The sequence below is a fragment of the Papio anubis genome, chromosome 3, assembly GCF_008728515.1.
Source record: "Papio anubis isolate 15944 chromosome 3, Panubis1.0, whole genome shotgun sequence".
NCBI classification, from domain to species: domain Eukaryota; kingdom Metazoa; phylum Chordata; class Mammalia; order Primates; family Cercopithecidae; genus Papio; species Papio anubis.
The window spans coordinates 41,940,389-41,968,377 of NC_044978.1; the positions used below are offsets into that span (position 1 = coordinate 41,940,389).

Consider the following 27,989-nt stretch of genomic DNA (forward strand, 5'->3'; position numbering starts at 1 on the left):
CTCAGTCTCGTCTGCTTATTTTAGTCAATATTATAATTGTCCATACATTTAGGAGTCAAAAAGCTCTAAAATTTAGTAATGAAAAACAATATTTTCAAGTTGCTTTACCTCCCTGCCTTTCTGCAGAAGCAAACACTTATAACTCCTAGGTGATTTTTGATTTTTGCATTTTCTTCCATATTTCTGAATAACATCTCACTATTTATTTGTTTGTTTGTTTGCTTTTGAGGTAGAGTGTCGCTCTGTCACCTGGGCTGGGATGCAGTAGTGTGATCTCGGCTCACTGCAACCTCCGCCTCCTGGGCTCGAGTGATTCCCCTGCCTCAGCCTCTTGAGTAGCTGGGATTACAGGTGTGTGCCACCATGCCTGGCTAATTTTTGTATTTTTAGTAGAGACGGGGTTTCACCATGTTGGCCAAGCTGGTGTTGAACTCCTGACCTCAAGTGATCCGCCCACCTCAGCCTCCCAAAGGGCTGGGATAACAGGCGTGAGCCACCACGCCTGGGCCCCATATCTCAGTATTTCTATTCCTTGATTTTTTTTCCCCTCCAGTTTTAGACATTATCTATTGACTTCCCACACTGGAAGATTATGATTTCAGCTCTCTTTCCTCCTCTTTCTGCACAACACACACACACACACACACACACACACACACACACAGAGTCATCCCAAATACCTCACCATCCTTCTTCCTATTCCCCTGACCTCTTGTAACTTTGGTTAGACCAGTAGACAAGTTTATGTTGTTATTACCTCTGTACTTTATTCACAGATGAACCATGCACATGTATATATATTTTTCCTTCCCTGCATAACTTTCTGTATTCACTGGGATTGTCTTATTTTAAATTTGCTTGTTTATAATTGTACTTTTACTGTTTGAGCCTGAAGGCCTTCATCACTTTAGAAAAAATTTTTGAGCCCTTGAATATCTGAAAATAGCTGTGTTTTGCTTTGACACTTGAATAATGGTGCAGCCGTTTAGAGAAACCTAGATTGAAAATAATTTCCCTTCAGAAGTTTGAAGGCGTTACTCTATTAATTTCTAGTTTTCTGTTGTTTTTTGTATCTTTAGAAGCTATTTCACTTTCCGGTTCCTCTGAATACGATCTTCACCCCTCTCTCTGCAACTGTGTTGGCTCTTCCCTTTACCCCTAGTGTTCTGAAATTTCTCAGTGATGTGCCTGGGTGTGACTGTTTTCATCCATCTTGACATTCTTTCTGACCAATGTTCTTCAGTTCTAGGAAATTCTCTTAAATTTTTTAATTGATGATTTCCTCCCTCAATGTTTTTTGTCCTCTTTTTCATGAAACTTGTTGTTCAGATACTATATTCTCAGTACTGGTCCTTCACGTTTCTTTTCTTTTCTCTTGTATTTTTCATTTTTCTCTGCTTTCAGAGATTTCCACAATTTTCTCTGCCAATCTTTTGACTGAGTTTTCAATTTCTAATCAGGTCAGAACACAGGTTCTTTTACTCATCTGGGAAAGAAGTTCAGAATCTTGTCCAACAGGAAGTGGACTAGTGGCTTCCTGAAGGACGTGTTTGAACCACAGTGTCCAGCTTTGAGATGGGCACATAGCAGGTTCATGATGAAACACAAAGAGGGCACCGGCCACAAGAGCAGGGCAAAGGCAAAGTAAATGTAACCGGAACTAAAAGCAAGAGCAGGTCTAGGAATAAGATTACCTAGAAGATAAGTCTACCTGAGATATGCAACTGATTTCTTCCAGTTAATGTTTATATTACATCCAGATCCTGAGGGTTGGTGGGGTTAAGGGATCCCCTAAAAAGGGGATCAATGGTCCTGGCTTTAGATAGAAGAGCCTGGCGGATCCTTAGGATGTTAAATTCTCTTACACGGACATGCCACTTCAGAATCAGGTACTGTGGATTGAAGGTCTGCACTGAAGCCCCTACAGTTTCAGAGGCATTGGTGGATAAACCCTGACTATGGAGCATCTCTATTTTCCAAGTTGTTTTGAGTTTTTTTTTTCCACTTATTTCTAATAAAATATAGTGGCACACTGAAATCATAAAGTCTGTCTGCCAATAAAATGTCACAGGTCTGTGGACTCCAAGGAAGTAGCTAGGCAAATATTTACATGCACAATTGAATTTTCTAAGTGTCCTGTGTCCCTGATCTTTGTGGATGCTGTAACTACTTGCTAACAGATAATTTAGTATGTTGCAGAGACGTGGAAACAGGCAGATGCTTAGTTCCTAAGAGGGAGCCTCGCTGCTGGGCTTGCTGCCAGTTATGTGCCTGATGGGTCATGTCTCAACCTCTGGATTTCAGTCCCATGTCTAGCTCTTATTTTTTTCCCTTGCTTTCTGAAAGCCTTAGGGATTTGGACTGCTTCCATTCCCTGGTTCTTTTCCTCCTACGACTGACTGCTGGGTAAAATGCTGTCTTCCCGTCTCCCTCTTTGCTTGCTGTCACCAAAAATAAGCGCTCAGGCTCTTTTTATTTAAGGATTTTGTGGATGATCTCTTCTTGTCTTGGGAATCAGCCTGTACAGCCAAATTGTAAAAAACTCCATGGCTCACTTCTGGTTAGAAGATTAATAAGCAGCATGTGGCTTCATGTTTGCTAACTGAACGAAAGTGTTTATAAAATTGATAATTGTTACATGATTCCTAAAGGTTTTTCCCACAGGCTTCCTAGCAGTCATTTGTTACACCTTTTCTTAAAACCTCCTTGACTTGAGCCCCTGAAAATCTGATTGTTACCCAGGTCCATGTCTTCCTGTCCTTTTGAGTTTGCTAGTAACACTTTCTCTAAAGCAGTGTTTTTCAAAGTTGAGCCTGCAAAAGAATCACTTGGAGAGCTGGTAGAACCACAGATTCTTGGGCCCTACTCCAGAGATCCAGATTTAGAGGGTCTGAGATGATATTGATATGGTTGGGCCAAGGACCACACTTTGAATAGCACTAGGCTAGACCATGAAGAAGAGTGCCTGTCATGTTGGATAGACCTGGGCTCCTTCGCCAAATGTTCTTTCTGAGCTATAGTTTGGGCGCAGTCTTCCCAAAGTCCACATGGTTTCAGTGGAGTCTGTTTATGGTACAACTCTTCTCTCCAACAGTATGGCCAGACCTCCACTTCTCTTAGCCAAGAGGAAGGAAGGGAACTATTCCTTATGGAGGATATAATCTATGCAGGTGATGAGCTGGGTACATTTATGTGTTTACTTCATTGAATGGTCACAACAGCCTAATGGTATGGCTGATGTAATTTCATAAAGAAGTTCAGTAACTTACCCAGTATCATCAAGCTGTTATTCATCAGGGAACCTAGGTTTTGTACTTATCACTGAAAAGTGCAGCTCTTCTAAAAGAGTGCAAGCCCCAAAGAGCACTTGCCTGGTGTCAAACCTTTCTAAAAGGCTCACTTTCAGTTCTGAGAAACACTCCCAATGACAGCAATAACTGATATGCCCAAAACCTAAGGAAAAACTGAACTTTTCCTTATTCAGACAAAGAACTCTGCTTTCCTCCCAGAGTCTCTATGACTCACAGTTGCCCTCTGCCCTCATGAAAGTGCTCTGTAGAATTACAGATCAGCGATGTTGGAAATAGCTCATAACAAAAAGTAGTTAGATGGTTTCTGCCAATGGAAGGATGTCATTTTCTAATAGGCCTAAAGAGAAATTAGGTCAGATCTCCGGAAAATCAAGAGAATGGTCTAATGAAATGTAGCATACTTTATTTCTTCCTTGCAATTCTTTAAAAAAATTTCCTTTATAGTAGATGACCCTTTAAGGACACATGTATATTTATATATCAAATATAAATGCATACAACTAGGATTCTTATTTTAATATAAGAGAATACTACACAAGTGTGAGAGATTATGGTAACTATTTAAGGCTGGCATGGGTCATGATTCATTTTGGGCTTATCCTTATCCTAATACAGTAAGCTTTAGGTTCTCATTTTCCAGGCACTGAGTGTGGAGGTGTTGGGATTTCTGTTTCCCTGATTCCTTGGCTGCCAGCAGAGCTGTGCTACTTTAGATTCAGGAAAGCATGTAATATTCTTTACAATATTCTCTGTTTCAACCATTGCAGGGAGCCTGAATAAAGATGCTATTTGACCCTCTTATTCCTCCTCATCCCTTCCAAATCTGTTTTTTCCTACCACCCCAGTGTGTTTGAATCATGTGTAAGTTTCAGAAGATTCACATCATCATAAATTATTGACAAATCCTGAAGTAAAATAGGGCCCTATTTCCGCAGTCTGATGACCCGGGTCCTTCTATTCCTAGTTTTGCCATATATTTAGCTATGGGAACTTGGGCAAGTCACTTCTATTCACTGGGTCTTACTTTTGTTTTATATAAGATTAGGGTGTTTTATTAAATTATTTTAAGATTTAAAGTTCCATGAAACTAGAATTGCTATAAGGAAATTTAATCTTCATTTTGAATAAACCATCCATTCAAACTGTGACAACTTCCAGCTAAATGCCTAAAAGAATTTTTCTTAGACTGTTAGCAGCTCATGGACTCTTTAAACTTAAAAACAAACAAACAAATAAAACATTTTATGTAATTAACTGAAGTGTTCTGGCCTGTCCCTTATTTATTAAGTGTTTGGGCAGGATAATGGAATGATGGATAAATTGATTCTTATATTTCTCACTTAAAAAACATTGCTTTCCAGTCTGTGAAAACTTCCCATTTGCCAGTGGTGAGAAAAAGATATCAGTGCTTTCAAGCAATTTCTTCAAATCCTACTTTAAAGTATCAGAGAGTCAGACCACAGTATAACTCAGTGACTCAGCAGTTCCTTTCAAAACTGCTTCCTACAGAGATTCTGCAGATGAAGGCAAATAGAGCTCTGAATGTGGGGTGGAGAAAATTGGGAAAACTGAAGAACCCAAGGAAACCACATGTCTGATTTTTATCTTCCATGAGATCATAGAAGCTCTTAGGTCTTTTTCTTTTTCTAAGCCATTCCAAACTTGGACATTAAATAAACAATCGCTATATGAAGCAGTGCTTCCAGGGCCTACATGAATATCATGGGCAGATGGGGACATGCCTGATGCTGGGGGACCAGATAGTACTGCTGTGAACTCCCTGCATTCTGTTCCATCTCCCTATAATATCTGTCCTGATCGGGGGCAGGGTGGCTCAGCCCAGATGGAAAACCATATAATATGTAGGTCAGTGTAATGCCTAAGAAGCTTCTGGGTATTACCTTTTGTAGGTCTCCATATGTTTCCCACCATCTCATTTAAATACAAATGGCTGTCACAAGATCAAGCCAAGTCTTCTTTGCTTGAAGAGCCTGGCCTGAGGTCCATCAGAGCCCCCACCTTGGTTCTAACCTAGCATTTCCGGAGGAGACTGACACTCCACTTGACAAAGTCCAGGAGTGAGCTGATCAGGGATGCCAAAATGTGTTCAGGTGTCAGACTTTGTATGAGACCCAGGAGGCAGGGTCAGTGATCAGTGGACATTAAAACAGGGGTACTGGATATTACTTTAAGGAGAACCAGAAATTCAAAGCAAAGTTAGTGAACTGATGGGGAAGCACAACTCCAAGTCCATGGGCTGAAAGCAGAGAGGGAAACAGAAATTCAACCAATATCACTGCCAAAGAAAGAGGAGGGTGAGGCTAAGGCGATTCATCTTAAGGATCCCTCTCACTTGGATTTTATTGACCCATCCATATATCGAGCAGCTCTAGGAAACTACCTCTGAGAGGATATTTTTAAAAAAGTGTTACATGGATGATATGGTTAGGCTTTGTGTTCTCACCCAAATCTCATCTTGAACTGTAGTTCCCATAATCCCCATGTGTTGTGGGAGGTACCCGGTGGGAGATAATTGAATTGTGAGGGTGGTTACCCCCATGCTGTCCTCATGATAGTGAGTGAGTCTCACAAGGTCTGATGGTTCTATAAGGGGCTTCCCCCTTTGCTCGGCACTTCTCTCTCCTGCTGCCATGTGAAAAAGGACGTGTTTGCCTCCCTTTCTGTCATGATTGTAGGTTTCCTGAGGCTTCCCCAGCCATCTGGAACTGTGAGTCAATTAAACTTCTTTTCTTTGTAAATTATCCAGGCTCAGGTACTTCTTCATAGCAGTATTAGAACAGACTAATACGGGGGGCGGAGCAAGATGGCCGAATAGGAGCGGCTCCAGTCTTCAACTCCCAGCGCCAGCGACACAGAAGACCGGTGATTTCGGCATTTTCAACTGAGGTACTGGGTTCATCTCACTGGGGAGTGCCGGAAGATCAGTACTGGTCAGCTGCTGCAGCCCGACCAGCGAGAGCTGAAGCAGGGCGAGGCATTGCCTCACCTGGGAAGCGCAAGGGGGAAGGGAATCCCTTTTCCTAGCCAGGGGAACTGAGACACACAACACCTGGAGAATCGGGTAACTCCCACCCCAATACTGCGCTTTGAGCAAACAGGCACACCAGGAGATCATATCCCACACCTGGCTGGGAGGGTCCCACACCCACGGAGCCTCCCTCATTGCTATCACAGCAGTCTGTGATCTACCGGCAAGGCAGCAGCGAGGCTGGGGGAGGGGCGCCCGCCATTGCTCAGGCTTAAGTAGGTAAACAAAGCTGCTGGGAAGCTCGAACTGGGTGGAGCTCACAGCAGCTCAAGGAAACCTGCCTGTCTCTGTAGACTCCACCTCTGGGGGCAGGGCACAGTAAACAATAACAAAGCAGCAGATACCTCTGCAGACCCAAACGACTCTGTCTGACAGCTTTGAAGAGAGCAGTGGATCTCCCAACACGGAGGTTGAGATCTGAGAAGGGACAGACTCCCTGCTCAAGCGGGTCCCTGACCCCTGAGTAGCCTAACTGGGAGACATCCCCCACTAGGGGCAGTCTGACACCCCACACCTCACAGGGTGGAGTACACCCCTGAGAGGAAGCTTCCAAAGCAAGAATCAGACAGGTACACTTGCTGTTCAGAAATATTCTATCTTCTGCAGTCTCTGCTGCTGATACCCAGGCAAACAGGGTCTGGAGTGGACCTCAAGCAATCTCCAACAGACCTACAGCTGAGGGTCCTGACTGTTAGAAGGAAAACTATCAAACAGGAAGGACACCTACACCAAAACCCCATCAGTACATCACCATCATCAAAGACCAGAGGCAGATAAAACCACAAAGATGGGGAAAAAGCAGGGCAGAAAAGCTGGAAATTCAAAAAACAAGAGCGCATCTCCCCCGGCAAAGGAGCACAGCTCATCGCCAGCAACGGATCAAAGCTGGACGGAGAATGACTTTGACGAGATGAGAGAAGAAGGCTTCAGTCCATCAAATTTCTCAGAGCTAAAGGAGGAATTACGTACCCAGCGCAAAGAAACTAAAAATCTTGAAAAAAAAGTGGAAGAATTGACGGCTAGACTAATTAATGCAGAGAAGGTCATAAACGAAATGAAAGAGATGAAAAGCATGACACGAGAAATACGTGACAAATGCACAAGCTTCAGTAACCGACTCGATCAACTGGAAGAAAGAGTATCAGCGATTGAGGATCAAATGAATGAAATGAAGCGAGAAGAGAAACCAAAAGAAAAAAGAAGAAAAAGAAATGAACAAAGCCTGCAAGAAGTATGGGATTATGTAAAAAGACCAAATCTCCGTCTGATTGGGGTGCCTGAAAGTGAGGGGGAAAATGGAACCAAGTTGGAAAACACTCTTCAGGATATCATCCAGGAGAACTTCCCCAACCTAGTAGGGCAGGCCAACATTCAAATCCAGGAAATACAGAGAACGCCACAAAGATACTCCTCGAGAAGAGCAACTCCAAGACACATAATTGCCAGATTCACCAAAGTTGAAATGAAGGAAAAAATCTTAAGGGCAGCCAGAGAGAAAGGTCGGGTTACCCACAAAGGGAAGCCCATCAGACTCACAGCAGATCTCTCGGCAGAAACTCTACAAGCCAGAAGAGAGTGGGGGCCAATATTCAACATTCTTAAAGAAAAGAATTTTAAACCCAGAATTTCATATCCAGCCAAACTAAGTTTCATAAGTGAAGGAGAAATAAAATCCTTTACAGATAAGCAAATGCTTAGAGATTTTGTCACCACTAGGCCTGCCTTACAAGAGACCCTGAAGGAAGTACTAAACATGGAAAGGAACAACCGGTACCAGCCATCTCAAAAACATGCCAAAATGTAAAGACCATCGAGGCTAGGAAGAAACTATATCAACTAATGAGCAAAATAACCAGTTAATATCATAATGGCAGGATCAAGTTCACACATAACAATCTTAACCTTAAATGTAAATGGACTAAATGCTCCAATTAAGAGACACAGACTGGCAAACTGGATAAAGAGTCAAGACCCATCAGTCTGCTGTATTCAGGAGACCCATCTCACACGCAGAGACATACATAGGCTCAAAATAAAGGGATGGAGGAAGATTTACCAAGCAAATGGAGAACAAAAAAAAGCGGGGGTTGCAATACTAGTCTCTGATAAAACAGACTTTAAACCATCAAAAATCAAAAGAGACAAAGAAGGCCATTACATAATGGTAAAGGGATCAATTCAACAGGAAGAGCTAACTATCCTAAATATATATGCACCCAATACAGGAGCACCCAGATTCATAAAGCAAGTCCTTAGAGACTTACAAAGAGACTTAGACTCCCATACAATAATAATGGGAGACTTCAACACTCCACTGTCAACATTAGACAGATCAACGAGACAGAAAGTTAACAAGGATGTCCAGGAATTGAACTCATCTCTGCAGCAAGCAGACCTAATAGACATCTATAGAACTCTCCACCCCAAATCAACAGAATATACATTCTTCTCAGCACCACATCGTACTTATTCCAAAATTGACCACGTAATTGGAAGTAAAGCACTCCTCAGCAAATGTACAAGAACAGAAATTATTACAAACTGTCTCTCAGACCACAGTGCAATCAAACTAGAACTCAGGACTAAGAAACTCAATCAAAACCGCTCAACTACATGGAAACTGAACAACCTGCTCCTGAATGACTACTGGGTACATAACGAAATGAAGGCAGAAATAAAGATGTTCTTTGAAACCAATGAGAACAAAGATACAACATACCAGAATCTCTGGGACACATTTAAAGCAGTGTGTAGAGGGAAATTTATAGCACTAAATGCCCACAAGAGAAAGCAGGAAAGATCTAAAATTGACACTCTAACATCGCAATTAAAAGAATTAGAGAAGCAAGAGCAAACACATTCGAAAGCTAGCAGAAGGCTAGAAATAACTAAGATCAGAGCAGAACTGAAGGAGATAGAGACACAAAAAACCCTCCAAAAAATAAATGAATCCAGGAGTTGGTTTTTTGAAAAGATCAACAAAATTGACAGACCACTAGCAAGACTAATAAAGAAGAAAAGAGAGAAGAATCAAATCGACGCAATTAAAAATGATAAAGGGGATATCACCACCGACCCCACAGAAATACAAACTACCATCAGAGAATACTATAAACACCTCTACGCAAATAAACTGGAAAATCTAGAAGAAATGGATAATTTCCTGGACACTTACACTCTTCCAAGACTAAACCAGGAAGAAGTTGAATCCCTGAATAGACCAATAGCAGGCTCTGAAATTGAGGCAACAATTAATAGCCTACCAACCAAAAAAAGTCCAGGACCAGATGGATTCACAGGTGAATTCTACCAGAGGTACAAGGAGGAGTTGGTACCATTCCTTCTGAAACTATTCCAATCAATAGAAAAAGAGGGAATCCTCCCTAACTCATTTTATGAGGCCAACATCATCCTGATACCAAAGCCTGGCAGAGATACAACAAAAAAAGAGAATTTTAGACCAATATCCCTGATGAACATCGATGCAAAAATCCTCAATAAAATACTGGCAAACCGGATTCAGCAACACATCAAAAAGCTTATCCACCATGATCAAGTGGGCTTCATCCCTGGGATGCAAGGCTGGTTCAACATTCGCAAATCAATAAACATAATCCAGCATATAAACAGAACCAAAGACAAGAACCACATGGTTATCTCAATAGATGCAGAAAAGGCTTTTGACAAAATTCAACAGCCCTTCATGCTAAAAACGCTCAATAAATTCGGTATTGATGGAACGTACCTCAAAATAATAAGAGCTATTTATGACAAACCTACAGCCAATATCATACTGAATGGGCAAAAACTGGAAAAATTCCCTTTGAAAACTGGCACAAGACAGGGATGCCCTCTCTCACCACTCCTATTCAACATAGTGTTGGAAGTTCTGGCTAGGGCAATTAGGCAAGAGAAAGAAATCAGGGGTATTCAGTTAGGAAAAGAAGAAGTCAAATTGTCCCTGTTTGCAGATGACATGATTGTATATTTAGAAAACCCCATTGTCTCAGCCCAAAATCTCCTTAAGCTGATAAGCAACTTCAGCAAAGTCTCAGGATACAAAATTAATGTGCAAAAATCACAAGCATTCTTATACACCAGTAACAGACAAACAGAGAGCCAAATCATGAATGAACTTCCATTCACAATTGCTTCAAAGAGAATCAAATACCTAGGAATCCAACTTACAAGGGATGTAAAGGACCTCTTCAAGGAGAACTACAAACCACTGCTCACTGAAATAAAAGAGGACACAAACAAATGGAAGAACATACCATGCTCATGGATAGGAAGAATCAATATCGTGAAAATGGCCATACTGCCCAAGGTAATTTATAGATTCAATGCCATCCCCATCAAGCTACCAATGAGTTTCTTCACAGAATTGGAAAAAACTGCTTTAAAGTTCATATGGAACCAAAAAAGAGCCCGCATCTCCAAGACAATCCTAAGTCAAAAGAACAAAGCTGGAGGCATCACGCTACCTGACTTCAAACTATACTACAAGGCTACAGTAACCAAAACAGCATGGTACTGGTACCAAAACAGAGATATAGACCAATGGAACAGAACAGAGTCCTCAGAAATAATACCACACATCTACAGCCATCTGATCTTTGACAAACCTGAGAGAAACAAGAAATGGGGAAAGGATTCCCTATTTAATAAATGGTGCTGGGAAAATTGGCTAGCCATAAGTAGAAAGCTGAAACTGGATCCTTTCCTTACTCCTTATACGAAAATTAATTCAAGATGGATTAGAGACTTAAATGTTAGACCTAATACCATAAAAATCCTAGAGGAAAACCTAGGTAGTACCATTCAGGACATAGGCATGGGCAAAGACTTCATGTCTAAAACACCAAAAGCAACGGCAGCAAAAGCCAAAATTGACAAATGGGATCTCATTAAACTAAAGAGCTTCTGCACAGCAAAAGAAACTACCATCAGAGTGAACAGGCAACCTACAGAATGGGAGAAAATTTTTGCAATCTACTCATCTGACAAAGGGCTAATATCCAGAACCTACAAAGAACTCAAACAAATTTACAAGAAAAAAACAAACAACCCCATCAAAAAGTGGGCAAAGGATATGAATAGACATTTCTCAAAAGAAGACATTCATACAGCCAACAAACACATGAAAAAATGCTCATCATCACTGGCCATCAGAGAAATGCAAATCAAAACCACAATGAGATACCATCTCACACCAGTTAGAATGGCGATCATTAAAAAGTCAGGAAACAACAGGTGCTGGAGAGGATGTGGAGAAATAGGAACACTTTTACACTGTTGGTGGGATTGTAAACTAGTTCAACCATTATGGAAAACAGTATGGCGATTCCTCAAGGATCTAGAACTAGATGTACCATATGACCCAGCCATCCCATTACTGGGGATATACCCAAAGGATTATAAATTATGCTGCTATAAAGACACATGCACACGTATGTTTATTGCAGCACTATTCACAATAGCAAAGACTTGGAATCAACCCAAATGTCCATCAGTGACAGATTGGATTAAGAAAATGTGGCACATATACACCATGGAATACTATGCAGCCATCAAAAAGGATGAGTTTGTGTCCTTTGTAGGGACATGGATGCAGCTGGAATCCATCATTCTTAGCAAACTATCACAAGAACAGAAAACCAAACACCGCATGTTCTCACTCATAGGTGGGAACTGAACAATGAGATCACTTGGACTCGGGAAGGGGAACATCACACACCGGGGCCTATCATGGGGAGGGGGGAGGGGGGAGGGATTGCATTGGGAGTTATACCTGATGTAAATGACGAGTTGATGGGTGCAGCACACCAACAAGGCACAAGTATACATATGTAACAAACCTGCACGTTATGCACATGTACCCTACAACTTACAGTATAATAATAATAAATAAATTAAAAAAAAAAAAAAAAAAAAAAGAACAGACTAATACAGGAGACATAATTTATATGCTATACATGTCACCCATTTCTATAAGTCAATGATTTTTATTATATTCACAGAATTGTGCACTATTACTAAAATTTAAGTTTAGAATATTTCATCACTTAAAAAAGATACCTCATACCCATTAGCAGTCACTTCCTGTTGTCCCCTATTCTTCCCATTTTCCACCCCCAGCCCTTGCAAACTAGTAATCTACTTTTTTACCTCTGTAGATTTACCTAGTCTGGACATTTCATGTAAATAGAAATATACAACATATGGTCTCTTGTGCCTGGCTTCTTTCACTGATAGGGTTGTTGAAAATCTATTTTCTTTACAAAATCTACCTCCCTGTTAAAGCTATTCTGTGGGTGTGTTATGACTGAATTTAGACTACTTTTCCCAAGTATGAAATATGTACATACATTGAAGTGTCTTGGTTAAGAAAATGTTGTGGTTAATTAACAGTTACATAGATTTCCAGTTAAAAAATTAAATAAAATATAGTACATGCAACATTAAAACTAATTTGACCTTCTTTTGATGGTTCATGCCATGAAGAGCCACAATGTAATTATGAGTAAACATACATGCTGTGGTTGAGTATTGTGGATGTATAAAATAGAGACAACAGGTCTAAGGTGTGTGATCCTATTACCTACTCTAAAGAGTAGAAAAACAACACAACTAGAGTGAAAACACCCAATTCTCTGATCTCTATTTGTTTATTTGTTTTGTCTCCTTTTTTTTTTTTTTTTTTTTTTTTTTTTACTGAGGCAAAATGTACAAAAAAATTTAGTAGAATCTGAACTTTTTTACTGTTTACATTCCAGAAAGACGGGTGTTATAGTAACTTAGGAAAGGGAATCTGATAATGACTTGTGAAAGAAGAGATGAAAATATTGGCCTATCAACTGGATCTCTGGGCGTGGATTTTTTGGAGTTGGGTGGATCTTACTTCTTGTTTCCTACATTCATATGTCTTCCGAAGCAGAAACTCTCTTCTTTCTTTTTGAAATGAACATAAAAGGGAAGGTGAGACTGAGAATTGTGCTTCAGACAAATTATTCAGCATGCTTGGAAACATGGCTTACCCCATGCAAGTTAGCACATGTTCAAGAAAACAAGTATACAATCAAACACAATGAATCTTGTTCTGGCAAAAAATGTTTACTTCATAAATTAAAGCAATTTAATTAATGAATTTCTATCTAAGGAAGCACTACCCTGAAAAAGTGAAATAACAGGATAGTGATGGGGCATTTCACACCAGAATGACCCTGAGATATGTTTTGGTACCAGAATGTATAAAACAGAAGCTAGAAATGGTGGGAAAGTCATTGTCCCATGGGATCAGTCTCATCTGTATAAGTCATAACTTTCTCAGTTTTGCCTTTCATTCCTTTACATCCTTGAGAGATAAATCATAGCTTTGTTGTTAACAAGAGCAGCTGGACTCTGACTAAGGGGTCAGCTTTCAGGAAACATTGTTGATATTGGACTATCATTTCCTGCAGAGAGAAGAGTGGCTTATGTGGTGAATCTTCTTTCCTACATACATTTGCTGAAATGCTTCCTGCACATGCATTTTGCAGAATTCTCATGAGAAAAATTTAATGTGGCATTTTGGTTATTCCGCAGCTTCTGACCACGAACCTTTGCATATTATTCTCTCCTACCGACAACTGCCTAGGGTGAGCTGCTTGACACAGGAAAAATAACAAGTTCAGAATGGGTCAAGAGTGATAATGTAATATGGAATACATTGTTCTTTAATTTTGGTAGCTAAATTTCCTGAAAGACTTTTAGTGTTTTTACGAACAATGCTTAAATCTTGACTGCCATTGTCCAGAAGGAAATATATATATATATATTTTTAAAGGAACATTTAGCTATGTTGCATCTCTCACAATTTCAGTAATGCTGAAACAGAAAATGTCTGCTCTGAACTCTCTGGAATTCTCAAGCCACTGTGTTTTCTGTATCTACTTTGTTCACATTACCATATACAAGTCAGCTGCCAGATGCTCACTTGCCCAGGGTCCTGGGAACATACCCCTTGTGTTTTGATCTCTTTATTAACTGCTTATACAATTTCCTTTCAAACACGAGTTTAATGAACCTTTCTCTTTCCTGGCTTTATGATCTCCTTTTCCCCATTCCCCCAGTACTCTTGTCCTTCACTCAGACTGCTTATCTAGCTGGAATTTATTTGATTTCTCTTTCCCCTCCTCCTGTCCTATGGGAAAACTCAAGGCTAGGTTTCCTTAAACATTTATGACCTTAGTTTATGCTTTGGAGTCCCTTTGGATTATTCAGGCTTGACCCATCACACATCTTTTAAACAGAACTTGCTTTGAGTGCCCCAGTGTTGAGCATGCAACATACTCTTTAGATTGTAGGACCATGAATTATGCTTAAGATGCAGAACAAAGGAATGGACATATGTACCATATCTTCCATGCTTAAAGCCTAAGGTAAAAAAGAATCAGGATATTCTAGGTGAAGGCTATACCCCAAAAGTGAATGTAATTTGATCATAATTCACATCATGATGAGTTAACATTATCCCTCAGTTTTCAATCCAGAGAAGAACAGGAGGGGAGGAAAAAGTGAAAGAAAAGGAGAAGCAAGGGAAAACAGCTCGCGGTGCTTGTTATTGAAATACCATGCGAACTTCAGTTTGGGGTTTAATCAATAACTTCTAAGACACCCTGTGCCTTTTATATTACAAATTTGATTCCCGGGTATTTAGGAGCATATTGTGTTTATTTGGTTACACATCTTGATTTTCTTTGAAACTGCTGATACTCATTCTCTTGGATTATGTATTATTTTTTTGTGATTGATCACAATTTATCTTGGCAGTGGTAGGAAGTTCATTGTTATGGGCTCAATTTTTTTTTCTTAACAGTGAAAGCAATGAAGAATGAGCCTCTAATGCTGCTGAGTATTTTAGGGTTGGAATGGGGAATAAAGGGGAGAGTTTATAAAAGGCTAGTTAGTTCTGAACATGCAGAGTGCAGAGGCGGGAAAGGGGAAGAAAGTTTCCTATTTCATAGAGAAATTTTGGACAGAGTTTGAACAGGGAATAAGAAAAAATACCCAAATGTAATTTTATAGCCAACTTCCCATGTCTTCATGTCTGCAGGATAACTTAAGATCTTTTTATTATACTTCCCTTACAATTAAGTTTGCTGATGTTCCAAGAGAAATAGGAGGAGGGCTGGGAACATTCCTTTTGATGGTTGGAATACACAAGGTCTGTTATTATGCCTTTTAAAATTGCAACTCATTTACACAACAGTGATTACCCGTTATATTTTTTGATGGCATTATTTGGGGAAATGAACCATAAGATCACAAGCAGAATTTCTGCGAAACCAGGCATGTTCATGATAGAGCCTCCCGGTAAGCAGTTCTGTTCACAGTTGACCATTGGATGGGCATATTGCTGTGGTATAAACTCCCTGAGTTAGAATTACCTTCCCTGCCACTTCTTTGCCCCGTAAGACACAGCAAGATGGGAGTGGGTAGAGAGAATTAAAAGTCAATTGTCTCGGCCCATTGAAAGTGAGTAAATGAGGACGAGCATAAAAGTTAGTAAAGTGCACATATGGCACCTTCTCTCCTGCATGCTACTCTCACTTCTTGCTGCCCTCGGATTCTGGCACCCCTTCTGCTTCCTCTAACCATGGATTTAGTGCACTGAGGGTATCCTCTGGTATGTCTCCCTTCCACCCTACGATAAAGTTCCCAGGCCTACCCTAACTCCATAGTCTCCACATTGATGATGACCGTGTGTTTCTAAGGACCAATCAGGATGCAAACTGTGACAAATAAAAATGTGCCTGTTGGCAGCTAAAGATGGGATTGAAGCCATGTGGAGACAGGATTTAATGAAAGTCTACATTTTAACTGTGAGACTCCCTTGACTTCATTTCCTGTTCTGTTCCCGGGACACTGGCAGGAGAGTGGGGGAGAGATCTGTGGACACCGAATGGCCACGTCCCTACCAAGCATCCTACGGTGGAGCCTGTCCCTTGACAAATCATGCATACAGAGCTTCCAGTAAGGGTTTTGGTGGCTGACCTTTAAATATGAAGGGTTCACCAAGAGGAAGGTTGTAATGTGAAGACAGAAACCAAAATTGAAAAAAAAGTCAGAAGAAAAAGTTTAACGCAGGGATCCCAAAAACTGTAAAAGAAACAGGGGGATGGGGGAGAGAAAGATAATAATATCCTGAGAGAGAGAAGGCAATTTATATACATAAAACAAAAAAAAAGAGTTTTATAAAAACATTTGTTAAAGGACTAAAAGCATTTATTAAGGAATGAAAGCTCATGAAAAATAAACATATAATAGCGGATATAAATAGTTCAATAGAAGATTTAGAAGATAAGTTTGAGGATGTCTATTTTTTTAGTTTAGTTTTTTTTTTTTTTTTTTTTTTAAGAGACAAGGTCTTGCTATGTTGCCCAGGCTGGCCTTGAACTCCTGGGCTCAAGTAATCCTCATACTTTGACCTCGCAAGTAGCTGGGACTTACAGGCATGAGCCACCAAACCTGGGTCTGTTTGAGGACTTCTAGAAAGTAGATCGAAAGTCAGGAGTGAAAAATGGGAGAGAAATATAAGGAAATTAGAAGGTAATATAATTTTAACATCCAAATAATAGGTAATTCAGAAAGAGAGAATAGAGAAAATAGAGGAGAAATACTATCAAAGATTTATACCAAAAAGTTTTCAGAATTGAAAGACGTGAGTTTTTGGATACAGAAGGCTGCTGAGTACCTAATACAATGATGATTGGAAAATAAACTTGTTCCAGGTCTTGTTGAATTTCATGTTTCAGAAATATGGCTACAAAGAGGAGTTCCCATAGAGAAAACAACAGAATCAAGCCACGTACAGGGATCCAAACTAAGAACGTCATCCAGCCTCTCAAATGCAAGACGGGAAGCTAGAAGGCACTGGTGCAATACTTCAAATTTCAGAGAAGAATGATTTCCAACTTAGAAATGTGTACTTCGTGAGATGACCAAACCAGTGTGAAATTAAGATAAAGACATTTCAAGCAGACATGGTCTCTTTATTATTTTTAGATTTCCCACACACTCTTCTCAGTAAGCTATTGAAGGATGTATCCTACAAAACAAGGGATTAAATCGAGAAAGAGGAAGACAGGGAATCCAGGACATCAGGGATTCAGAATGAGAAAGAGAAGGGAAACCCTGTAGGCTGACAGCATCACGTACAGGATAATGACAGGCTTGGGAAAAATGTATCCAGGAAAGATAAATGGAACTGATACATAAATACGACAGTTTTGCCCATGTAGAAAATTAAATGGAAAGTTATCGAAGAGTATGGGAAATTTAGTCAGGGTCTTAAAGAAAGAAACGTAGGTAAAAAAGGAGCTATTAATTTTAAGAATAACACGAAATTATTTTAAAGAGGGAATGCTAAGGTGTGAATGTGTGTTTCCCTCACAAATTTATATGCTGAAATTCTCACCCCTAAAGTGATGGTATAGAAGGTGGGGCCTTTGGGAATGAAAATGGCATGGGGGCAGAGCTCTCATGAATGAGATTAGTGCCCTTATAAAAGAGGCTCAAGAGAGACCCCCTTGTCTCTTGCACAATATGAGGTTATAGTGAAAAGAGCTGTCTGTGAACCAGGAGGCAGGCAGGCCCTCACCAGGCATCCAATCTGCCAGCACCTTGATCTTGGACTTCTAATCCTCCAGAACTGTGAGAAACAAATTTCTGTTGTTTATAAATTACCCAGTTTATGATATTTTGTTATAGCAGCGCAAATGAACTAAGACTGGGAAATGCAATCATAATATGCTATTTGACTCAATGATGAATCATAGTTATAGTCATAATGAAAACATGATATATTGATTTATTCAGAAGCAATAAAACTGTCTTCCAAGATTAGGAAGGAAAATGCCTGTATGAAGCATAGTTTAGGGAGCTAAATTTACATTTCCTATAGTAGGAAAAAAATAGATATTATGTAAAATAGAAAAAAGGAAACATGATTTAGAAATATAAAAGCAAATACTTTAAGAAACAACTAAAATAGTAAAAGATGGTTGCTTCATAGGAATGAAGATAGTACTAGAGAGAGATGGGGAAGAGGAATGATGACTTTTCATGATAAAACCTGCAGTTGCGCAGCAACTGTGAGCAGTGCTGAAGGGTGAGACAGTGTGGAGGAATCTCACTTGAAGGTTTGAGAAACCATGTCTGAGTTGCCTTAGTCCACAGACATTTGTGGTGCCCACAGTAGAGCAGGTGCATTGATCATATAATAGTAGAATTTGTGGTCATCTGCAGGAATCTTAGAGATGTTATCAGATTAGATAATAGTCAGGAAGGGAGAAATAAATATTGCTGTCCTAGAGGCCTGTGCCCTGAAGATGCCCATCCTTGGCAGGCGGCAATGTGGTAGATGGGACTTACCACTTGTGGTTGGACAACTGAACAGGGAGGATCCCAAATCTCTTTGATCTGCCGGCCCTGATCCGCCGTCTGCCCGCCTGCCCAAGCGATCCTGCCCGCCGCTGGATCTGCCATCGATGCCTGACTTCCGTCGGCCTGTGGTGGTGGTGGCGGCGGTAACGCCCGCACGCACGCACGTTCGTCGCCGCACGGCGGTTCGTCGCACGCAATGGTTTGCCCTTCCTTCCCTCCCTCCCTCCCTCCTTTTTCTCCTTCTCTCCCTTTTTCCTTCTTCTCTCCTTCTGCTTTACTTTTCTCCCTGTCTTTGTTCCTGAATGAGTTCTATCTGTTGATCAGTCTTCTGTCATCTAACCTATTCTGAAAGAGTATGAATATACACGTATATATCTCAAAAGAAGAAAAGCGTAGATATGTGTTACTATCAGACACTGTGGTGAATCGTATTCTGCCCAAAAGACCTTTAGGAATTCTTCCCAAGGGCTCTACCAGTGCCACTCCTGATGAGGTTGGTGGGCTGGCAGTATCAGTATCCTCCTAGGAGCTTGTTTGAAATATGCATGTTCAGGCCTCACTCAGACCTACTGAACTAAAGTCTCTCAGGATGGGCTTACGAATCTGCACTTTAACAAGCTTTTTTTTTGAGGCAGAGTTTCACTCTTGCTGCCCAGGCTGGAGTGCAGTGGCGTGATCTCGGCTCACTGCAACCTCAGCCTCCCAGGTTCAAGTGATTCTCCTGCCTCAGCCTTCCAAGTAGCTGGGACTACAGGCGCATGCCACCACACCCGGCTAATTTTGTATTTTTAATAGAGATGGGGTTTCTCTGTGTTGGTCAGCCTGGTCTTGAACTCCTGATCTCAGGTGATCCACCCACCTTGGGCTCCCAAAATGCTGGGATTACAGGCTTGAGCCACTGTGCCCAGCCTTGATGAGTTTTTTAGGTGATTCTGCTTCATGCTGAAATATGAGAAGCATTGCTCTAAGTATCATGACTTCTGTGACAGGACGAAGAAATATCACAGTATTTTCTCTTCTGTGTTTGTTCAGGAGAACACTGACTTCACCAGCTTAGTTTCTGGGCCTTCGTAATGCAGAACTGGGTCATGAAAAAGACGAAGACAAGCTTGATTGATTAAGTTGGGACAAATAGTCCCTCATGATGAAAAAGATTCAGAGAATGAAGGACATGAAAGAAAAAATTAGAGTGGGCCAGGTTTCAGAGAAAATTCTGGGAAGGGTGGAGACAGAAGTGGGGCTGGGGACAGTTGCAGTACCTGGTTTTGTGGATTTTTGAGAGCAAAAAGAGGTTTCGAAGTGGATTGAGGACGAAATCTCCCAGTGACATTTTGTGAATGTTTACTGAAAAGATTTCAATACTTTTTCAGTGTTTCTTTTTGATTGATGTTGGATGGATGCTCATCTGAATGTGGCATCATGTCAAGGCTACAGTGCAAGAGTGTACTACTTTGTGGGAACTGTGAGGATCTGGGCACCAAGATATGCCTGTTTTATATTATGTAATGGTGGTTATTTTGATTGACAGTAATGCATCATTTAATGATGGGCATACATTCTAAGAAATGCGTCATTAGGTGATTTTGTTATTGTGTGAACATCACAGAGTATAATTCCACAAACCAAGATGGTATAGCCTACTACACAACTAGGCTATATGGTGTAGCCTATTGCTTCTAGGCTACAAACCTGTACAGCATGTAGGCAATTATAACACAATGGTATTTATGTATCTGAACACCTCTAGACATAAAAAGCTACAGTAAAAATGGTATAAAAGATAAAAAATGGTCCACCTCTATAGGGCACTTGACATGAAGAGAGCTTTCAGCAGGACTGGAAGTTGCTCTGGGTGAGTCAGTGAGTGAGTGGTAAATGAATGTGAATGCCCAGGACTGTACACTACTGTAACCTTCACAGACACTGTACTCTTAGGCTATACTACATTTATAAAAAATATTTTTCTTTTTTTGATATTAACCTCAGCTTACTATAAATTTTTTCTTTGTAAACTTTTTAACTCTTTAAAAACTTTTTGCCTCCTGTTAAAAAAATGCAAGTTCATTTTACAGTTGTACAAACTACTTTTTTTTTTCTTGATATCTGTGATGGTTAATATTGAGTGTCAACTTGATTGGATTTAAGGATGCAAATATTGTTCCTGGCTATGTCTGTAAAGGGTGTTGCCAAAGATTAACATTTGAATCAGTGGACTGGGAAAGACAGACCCACCCTCAATCTGGGTGGGCACCATCTAATCAGCTGCCAGTACGGCTGGAATAAAAGCTGGCAGGAAAATGTGGAAAGTCTAGATTGGTTTAGTCTTCTGGCCTACATCTTTCTCCTGTGCTGGATGCATCCTGCCCTTGAACATCAGACTCCAAGTCCTTCAGCTTTGGGGCTCAGACCGGCTCTTCTTGCTCCTCAGCTTGCAGACAGCTTATGGTGGGACCTCACTTTGTGACCGTGTGAGTCAATACTTCTTATTAAACTCTGCTTTATATATGAATATATCCTATTAGTTCTATCCCTTTAGAGAACCCTGACTAATATAATACCCTTATCCTATTTGCCTTTTTCTATTAAAAATTTTGTTGTTAAAAACGACAACACAAACACCCCTATTAGCCTAGGCCTGCACAGAGTCAGGATCATTAATATCACTGTCTTCCACCTCCATATCTTGTCACACAGGAAGGTCCCCAGGGGCAGTAACACCCACGGAGCTGTCATCTCCTATGATAACAATGCCTTCTTCTGGAATACTTCCTGAAAGACCTACCTGAGACAGTTTTACAGTTAACTTATTTTTTTTTTAACAAGTAGAAGGAGTATACCCTAAAAGAATGATAAAATATATAGTATAGTAAATACACAAACCAGCAACATAGTCATTTATGATCATTACCCAGTACTATATGGGGTATATAGTTGCATGTGCTACACTTTTATATGACTGGCAGCATGGTAGGTTTGTTTACACCGGCATCACCACAAACACATAAGTAACGCATTGCACTATATTAGGATGGCTATGATGTCACTAAGTGGTAGGAATTCTTCAGCTCCATAAAAATTTTTTGGGTCCATTGTTACATATGCGGTCCATCGTGGACTGAAAATTTGTTATGCGGTACATGACTATTTGTTTTTTGGTTGTGATTGCTGGGAAGATCTGTGGAGAGATTGCTGTTTGGTTACAGGATTGTGTCAAATGGACAAAACAGGACACAGCTGATCATTTGTGTCATCATGGTCACTGCTGATGTAAGAGTCACAAGATTATCAATATACCTTATACAAATTTTTCATTTTTCATTTAACAGCATGGTTTCCTAATTTTTACTCTCTTTTTAATTTTTTTTGGTGCTGTCCATGCTTCTGTGGACATGCCTTGGAGCTTATTAAACCCAGAAATTGCATCACCTCTGAAATCTCAAATCTATTTCATTTTTTATCCTCATAGCTCATTTGCTCAAGCATATTCTCTGCAGGACGTCTGTCAGCAAGTCTTGTTGGTTCTTCCTTCAAGTCATGTCCCCAACCCAGCCACTGCTCACTGTCTTTGCTGTTAACACACTACCTCAGGCCACCATCATGTCTAGTTTATAATAACTTGGCTTTCCACACATTACTTCTCACTGCAGCCAAAGTGATTTTTATAATGTAACTCAGACTTTTTTACATCCCGGTTAAAAAACTTCCCATAGTTTCCGAAGCCACTGGAATTAATCCAGAGCCCTTACTATGGATCCTATAAAGCTCTAACTGATTTAACACTTGATTTCTTTAACTTTGCTATCCTCTGCTAGCCCCTTTGCCAACTACACTTAATATTCCCATTTTAATTTTTCATCTGCATTCCAGGCCCATCCATCTAACTGTATACTTGACATGTATACTTGGATGTCTCACAAGCATCTCAAACTTAACCTGCCTACACACACACACACACACACACACCCCTTGTGCCTTTACCACCCACTTAATGGTTCAGAGCAGAATTAGAGGTTACCCTTGTTTATTTTCTCTGTGAGGCCTGTCGTTTTTATTTCAAAGAAAACCTTGAAGTCATCCCTTTTCCCCAGTTCCATTGCCAACACTCTAGTTCAAGTCACCATCATCAGTGGGTTGGACTAATAGATTAGGTGTATTTTTTGGTCTCCCCATTTCTATTTTTGCCACAGTCCATGTGAGTCTTATCTTTAATACCAGTGATAGCATGTCCTTCAACGTGCATGCTTTGTCAGTCTGCATCATTAAAAGAATAACATGCTTTTGTGAAAAGTTGGGAGGTGTTGTCCTCCTGGTGAGAATACAGATCAGGCTTTGAAAATGTCTTAAAATGACTAACTTGCCAATTATACTTTTGGTATTCAAAATATATACATATAGCATCTGTATTAGTTAGTTTTTATGCTGCTGATGCATACCCAAGACTGGGTAATTTATATAAGAAGAAGGGTTTAATGGACTTACAGTTCTACATGGCTGGGGATGCCTCACAGTCATGGTGGAAGGCAAGGAAGAGCAAGTCACATCATGTATGGATGGTGGCAGGCAAAGACAGAGAGCTTATACAGAGAAACTCCCCCTTATAAAACCATCAGATCCCATGAGACTTATTCACTATCATGAGAACAGCACAGGAAAGACCTGCCTCCATGATTCAGTTACCTCCTATGGGGTCCCTTCCATAACACGTGGGAATTCATGTCCACAACATGTGGGAATTCAAGTCCACAACACGTGGGAATTCAAGATGAGATTTGAGTGGGGACACAGCCAAACCATATCAGCTTCTATATTGTTCCAACTCCAAATCAGAAGTTTCAGCCTAATAATGCATAGTTTGATGATGACAACTCAGGACTATCCTGGAAAATTCAGGCCAAAAAGGAACACACTGACTGCAATAGGAAATAGAAAATATGTGGGCTGTTGCTAGGAATTCTTTTTTAAAGTCAGAAGAACACGTATTATTAAAAAAGTAAGTTTACACTTATTCTACCCAAGGGGCAAAAAAATGTAGCTAAGTAAAATCTTCATCTCCCTTTTCTCAGAACTCCTTAAAGAACTTAGGGAAATGTGGTGTGAGCAACCATAGTTCCCTAGATTACTCCATTTTTTTCTGTTATTAAATAAGGAAGCTTTATACCTTGAATCTTACATCAACAGTTGCTATATAAAAACCACCCTAAAGCTCAATGGCTTTAAACAATCATTTATTTAGCTTACGATTCTGGTGGTTCCCAGTTTGGGTTGTTTGCAGCTGGGCAGTTCTTCCGCTGGCCTCTCCTGGGATCACTCATGCAGCTGTAGTTATCTGGTGTCTCAACTGGAGTGAGATGGCCGAAAAAAGCTTTCTTCAGTTGTTTGGCAGGTGGTGCTGACTGTCAGCTGGGCTTCTCTCTGAGGGTGGTTTTTATCCTCAAGAGGGCTAGCATGTGCTTTTATCCACAAGAGGGCTAGCCTGGACTAGAGTGTGAGAGCAGAAGCTGCAAGGCCTCTTGAAGCCCAGGCTAGGAAGTCATACAAAGTTATTTCTACTGGCAAAGCTGGCCATAGAGACAGCCCAGATTCAAGGGGAAGAGAAATATACTCTACCACTTGATAAGGGAGTGACAGAACCACATTGCCAAGTGTTAGCATGCAGGGATGAAAAGAATTGGGGCCATCATTACCAGCAATCTACACAATTTCATTACTTTACCCCTTTAGAGAAACACTTTCTCTGAGTTATTAGATTGGTGCAAAAGTAATTGCAGTTTTTGCGTTACTTTCTATAGCAAAACCGTAATTACTCTTGTACCAACATAATATTTCATATATGTGTATCTGTATGTATGGATATGTACATGTGTGTATATAGATTACATGCTGTAACTCAGAAATATACATGTATGCACACATAGCATACATGTATATTTATGCATATAAATTTATGCACAAGTATGCTATGTGTGTATACATGTATATTTCTGAGTTATATCTAGGTATGCATTAGTGAATCTATAAACATTTGGACAGGAGTTGTTTGTGGTTATCTATTATGTTGTCTAAATGCATTTGTAAAAGGATCCATGCAATAAATGCATAAATATGTCTTAGAAGATGTGTGACTCTTAAATAAATAATTCTTTTGTTCAGATAAGCAATGCATAATTAATCACTGGCCCTTATTTTGGCATCTAGAAAGCTCAGAGTTAAATCCAATGTCATTGTCCATTCTTGATATTAGCTTAGATATAATTGTCTTTCACTTATAATTAGTCTCCTATTTCAATTATTAACTTGCTTATTGTGTTTGTGTATTTATTATAAGCTACTTCAATCATTTTGGAAATGAGATGAAATATAATCAAAACATTAAAAAATATAACAATGTGTCTTTTGAAGTATCAGATGTATTTTCATTTTAGAGAATGATAATAATGCACTCTAGAAACACTGGAGAACCAAATGTTGAGATCATTTCACTTTGGCAATATTTTTAGTCTTAGCTTATGCAATGAAAATAGTTCAAATAGTGGAGAAGAGTGCCCCAGAGAACTACTGGCCTCAAATGCCTATAGTTTAATGCATTCTATTTCTCCCACTTCACAATCAATCATCTAGAAGAGCCATGATGACTCATCCTTAAAAAAGAGTCATTGATTTTATATCTCCATTTTCAATCTGCTCTTCAATTCACCTTTTCCTCCTTTCTTCTAATTCAGAAAGGAGTCTTCATGGAGAAACAAATAATTAATTTGGTTATTGGCCAATATCAGGCTATTCTCTCACATGTGAGAGGTATCTAAAAATAAAGCTACTTTTTTCACTTTTAATTCTTGTCATTATTTTTAGTACATTTCTGAATTATAAACTCCCAATTCATACCATGCATAATATTTTTCTTTGATTTTCCTTTTCCCTGCAAAAGAATCCAAATATATTTCTCCACAACACAATTGCATCTGTCTTGCCCTTTTTAGACTAGAAGTGCAAAGAATTCAAATGAGTGTGGAGGCTATACCATTTTAGTTATTTAATTGTTCAATCACACGTCACTGATTCAGGGATGGCTTATCTGGCAAACTCTACCACCCAGGGCACAGTCACCAACCTGTAAGTAGGCAAAGAATTGCCAGGGAAGTGTTATATAACATTCAAGTTGTCAATTTTAAAAGACAGGGAAAGATTTCCACCAACATTGTTATTGTTGATGTTCTTACTAGTTTCTGTGCTGCAAGGAGGCTGGTGTGATCGGGATATGGGTCAGAGGGAGAACGGAATGATTTGGGATTGAGGAAGAAATTGCTGGATCATGGAGGGCTGTGCAGACCACAGTAAGGAGTCTGGATTTTATTCAAAGTATCATAGGAAGCCTTTGAAGGATTTCAAGCAAAGTCTCTGGGTAACCAGCTTGAAGTGTTTTGTTGCTCTTTGCGTTTGGTTATATTTGTTAAAAAACAAAACAGAACAAAACAAAACAAAAAAAACAATGCAGGAATGCTTCTGCAAATGTGTGGTGAAGAAATGAATACACATTTTAAGGGCCCTGAATCTTAAACAATTGAGGGAGGGTTCTGTAAGAAAAATAACTCAAAACTACAAATATAAAATGAGGAACAGAGTTGTCCTGGGAGGGCAGAGCTTAAGCTTCATCGTGTCACAATATATCCACTCATTTCTGGTATTGTGGAAAGGGTTATATTGATATTTCTGGCTTTAGATGGGAACCAAAGTTGATTCCCCATTCATCAGAAGCTCTGACATTTTTTCTTTTTCTTTTTTTAACCTTTCCTGTATCTCACTATTCAATGACCCTTGACTCAGAGAGCTCAGGTTAAACACCCGTTTTTGTTTTGGCACTTGTCTTAGAATTTGGAGATTTTCTGTTTGTTTCATCCTTCCACACAAGTGTATGCTACATCCTTTGTAGCAGTGTACCTTGGAGGGTTAGCATGAGTTCATCTGAAAAGATATGGGACCGGGAGATGAAATCAAAAAACATGATGAGATTTCTGCATATCCACATGTTTTTGAGATTCCCTTGTCTCAGGAAACAACAATACTGGAAATATTCCAGGAGACTGTTACAGTGGTATTCCAAAGCTTCAGTTTTTAAGATCAAAGACCCTGGAATGTTCAAGGTGCTTTATTGAGTTGGAGCCTCTGCTTCTTTTTGTTCAACATTCCTATCTCTGTTGAAATCTCATTGAACACAGTTGCGTATCTCTTACTCTACTTGTGAAGCTGTTTTTCCGTAGGAAATGGTGTCTATCCTGTGAATTGCATTCTCTAAAGAAATAGTGCTTTAAAGATGAGCTGCCTAATTTATTCCATTCCCAGGGCTTTGGAACAGAAGTTGAAATGAATGAAAATAATTGAGTTTGTAGGCTTGGTCTGCAGATACGAAAAATGTCTGGAAACTGTTGACTATGGAATGGCTTTAATTTATTATGTGGATTGCAGCCCATGATCTGCCTGTTTGTCGTTAACTTTCATAAAAGAGAAAGAAATGCAGAGAGCAAAAGTTTTCAGAATGACTGCAGTTGGAAGGAACCAGTACTTGAAGCTCTACAATTGTTATTTACATTGAACAATGGGGTATTGTTCTGGAGCGGTCCAAGAGGAGGACAGAACCTGGGAGAATCAGACTGACATCCTCGTTAGTGAGATCTCAAATGGTTTATAGCCACTGAATGGCTTCCTTTCCCCATTAGCAGGTGGGCCTGCAGATGCTGTGGAATGACCAAAGCTAGGACTTGGTGTGACTAATAGGAGGTTCTGAGAACATAGCTTCTCCCTCTACACTGAGAATATTGTCTCTAGACTTTCTGCACGTGACTCAAATGCCAAAGTGTTTGATATTGACTAAAGTATGACAAACATTCCTTTTTTCATGTTTCTACTCCAATTCTTAGGGTTCATTAAATGATTATGTTAGGGCCCTCTGGTAATACCACATGGGTACAGGTGGAGAATATCCTTTAACATACTTTCTTTGTTTTTGGGTTTCCACATTTTGCTTTAATTGCACAGCCCTGTGCTACTGAGAACTGTAACCCCAGGCTCCTCACAAAGCAGTTGAGTTCGGCATCCTGGATGATTTACAGCAACACTGAGTCATCAGGCCTTTGGTTCTCATGTCTTCTAAATAAGAAGTAGAAGAAAGCAGTCCCTGCTTCCATCCCATGGAGAGGACAGAAGGTTTT

General features: G+C 39.9%; 1 long non-coding RNA gene across 2 annotated transcripts in view; it reads left to right on the forward strand.

The window, feature by feature from the left end:
• Positions 1-27,989, forward strand: part of LOC103884682 — a 116,230-nt gene that overhangs the window by 55,783 nt on the left and 32,458 nt on the right. Inside the window, exon 1 of one of the 2 annotated variants that reach the window (XR_002522239.2) lies at positions 23,505-27,984. The exons of the other annotated variant lie outside the window; for it this stretch is intronic. This is a non-coding gene — a long non-coding RNA (uncharacterized LOC103884682). Of the gene's footprint in view, positions 1-23,504; positions 27,985-27,989 lie in introns of those variants that run through there. 2 annotated transcript variants of the gene reach the window in all.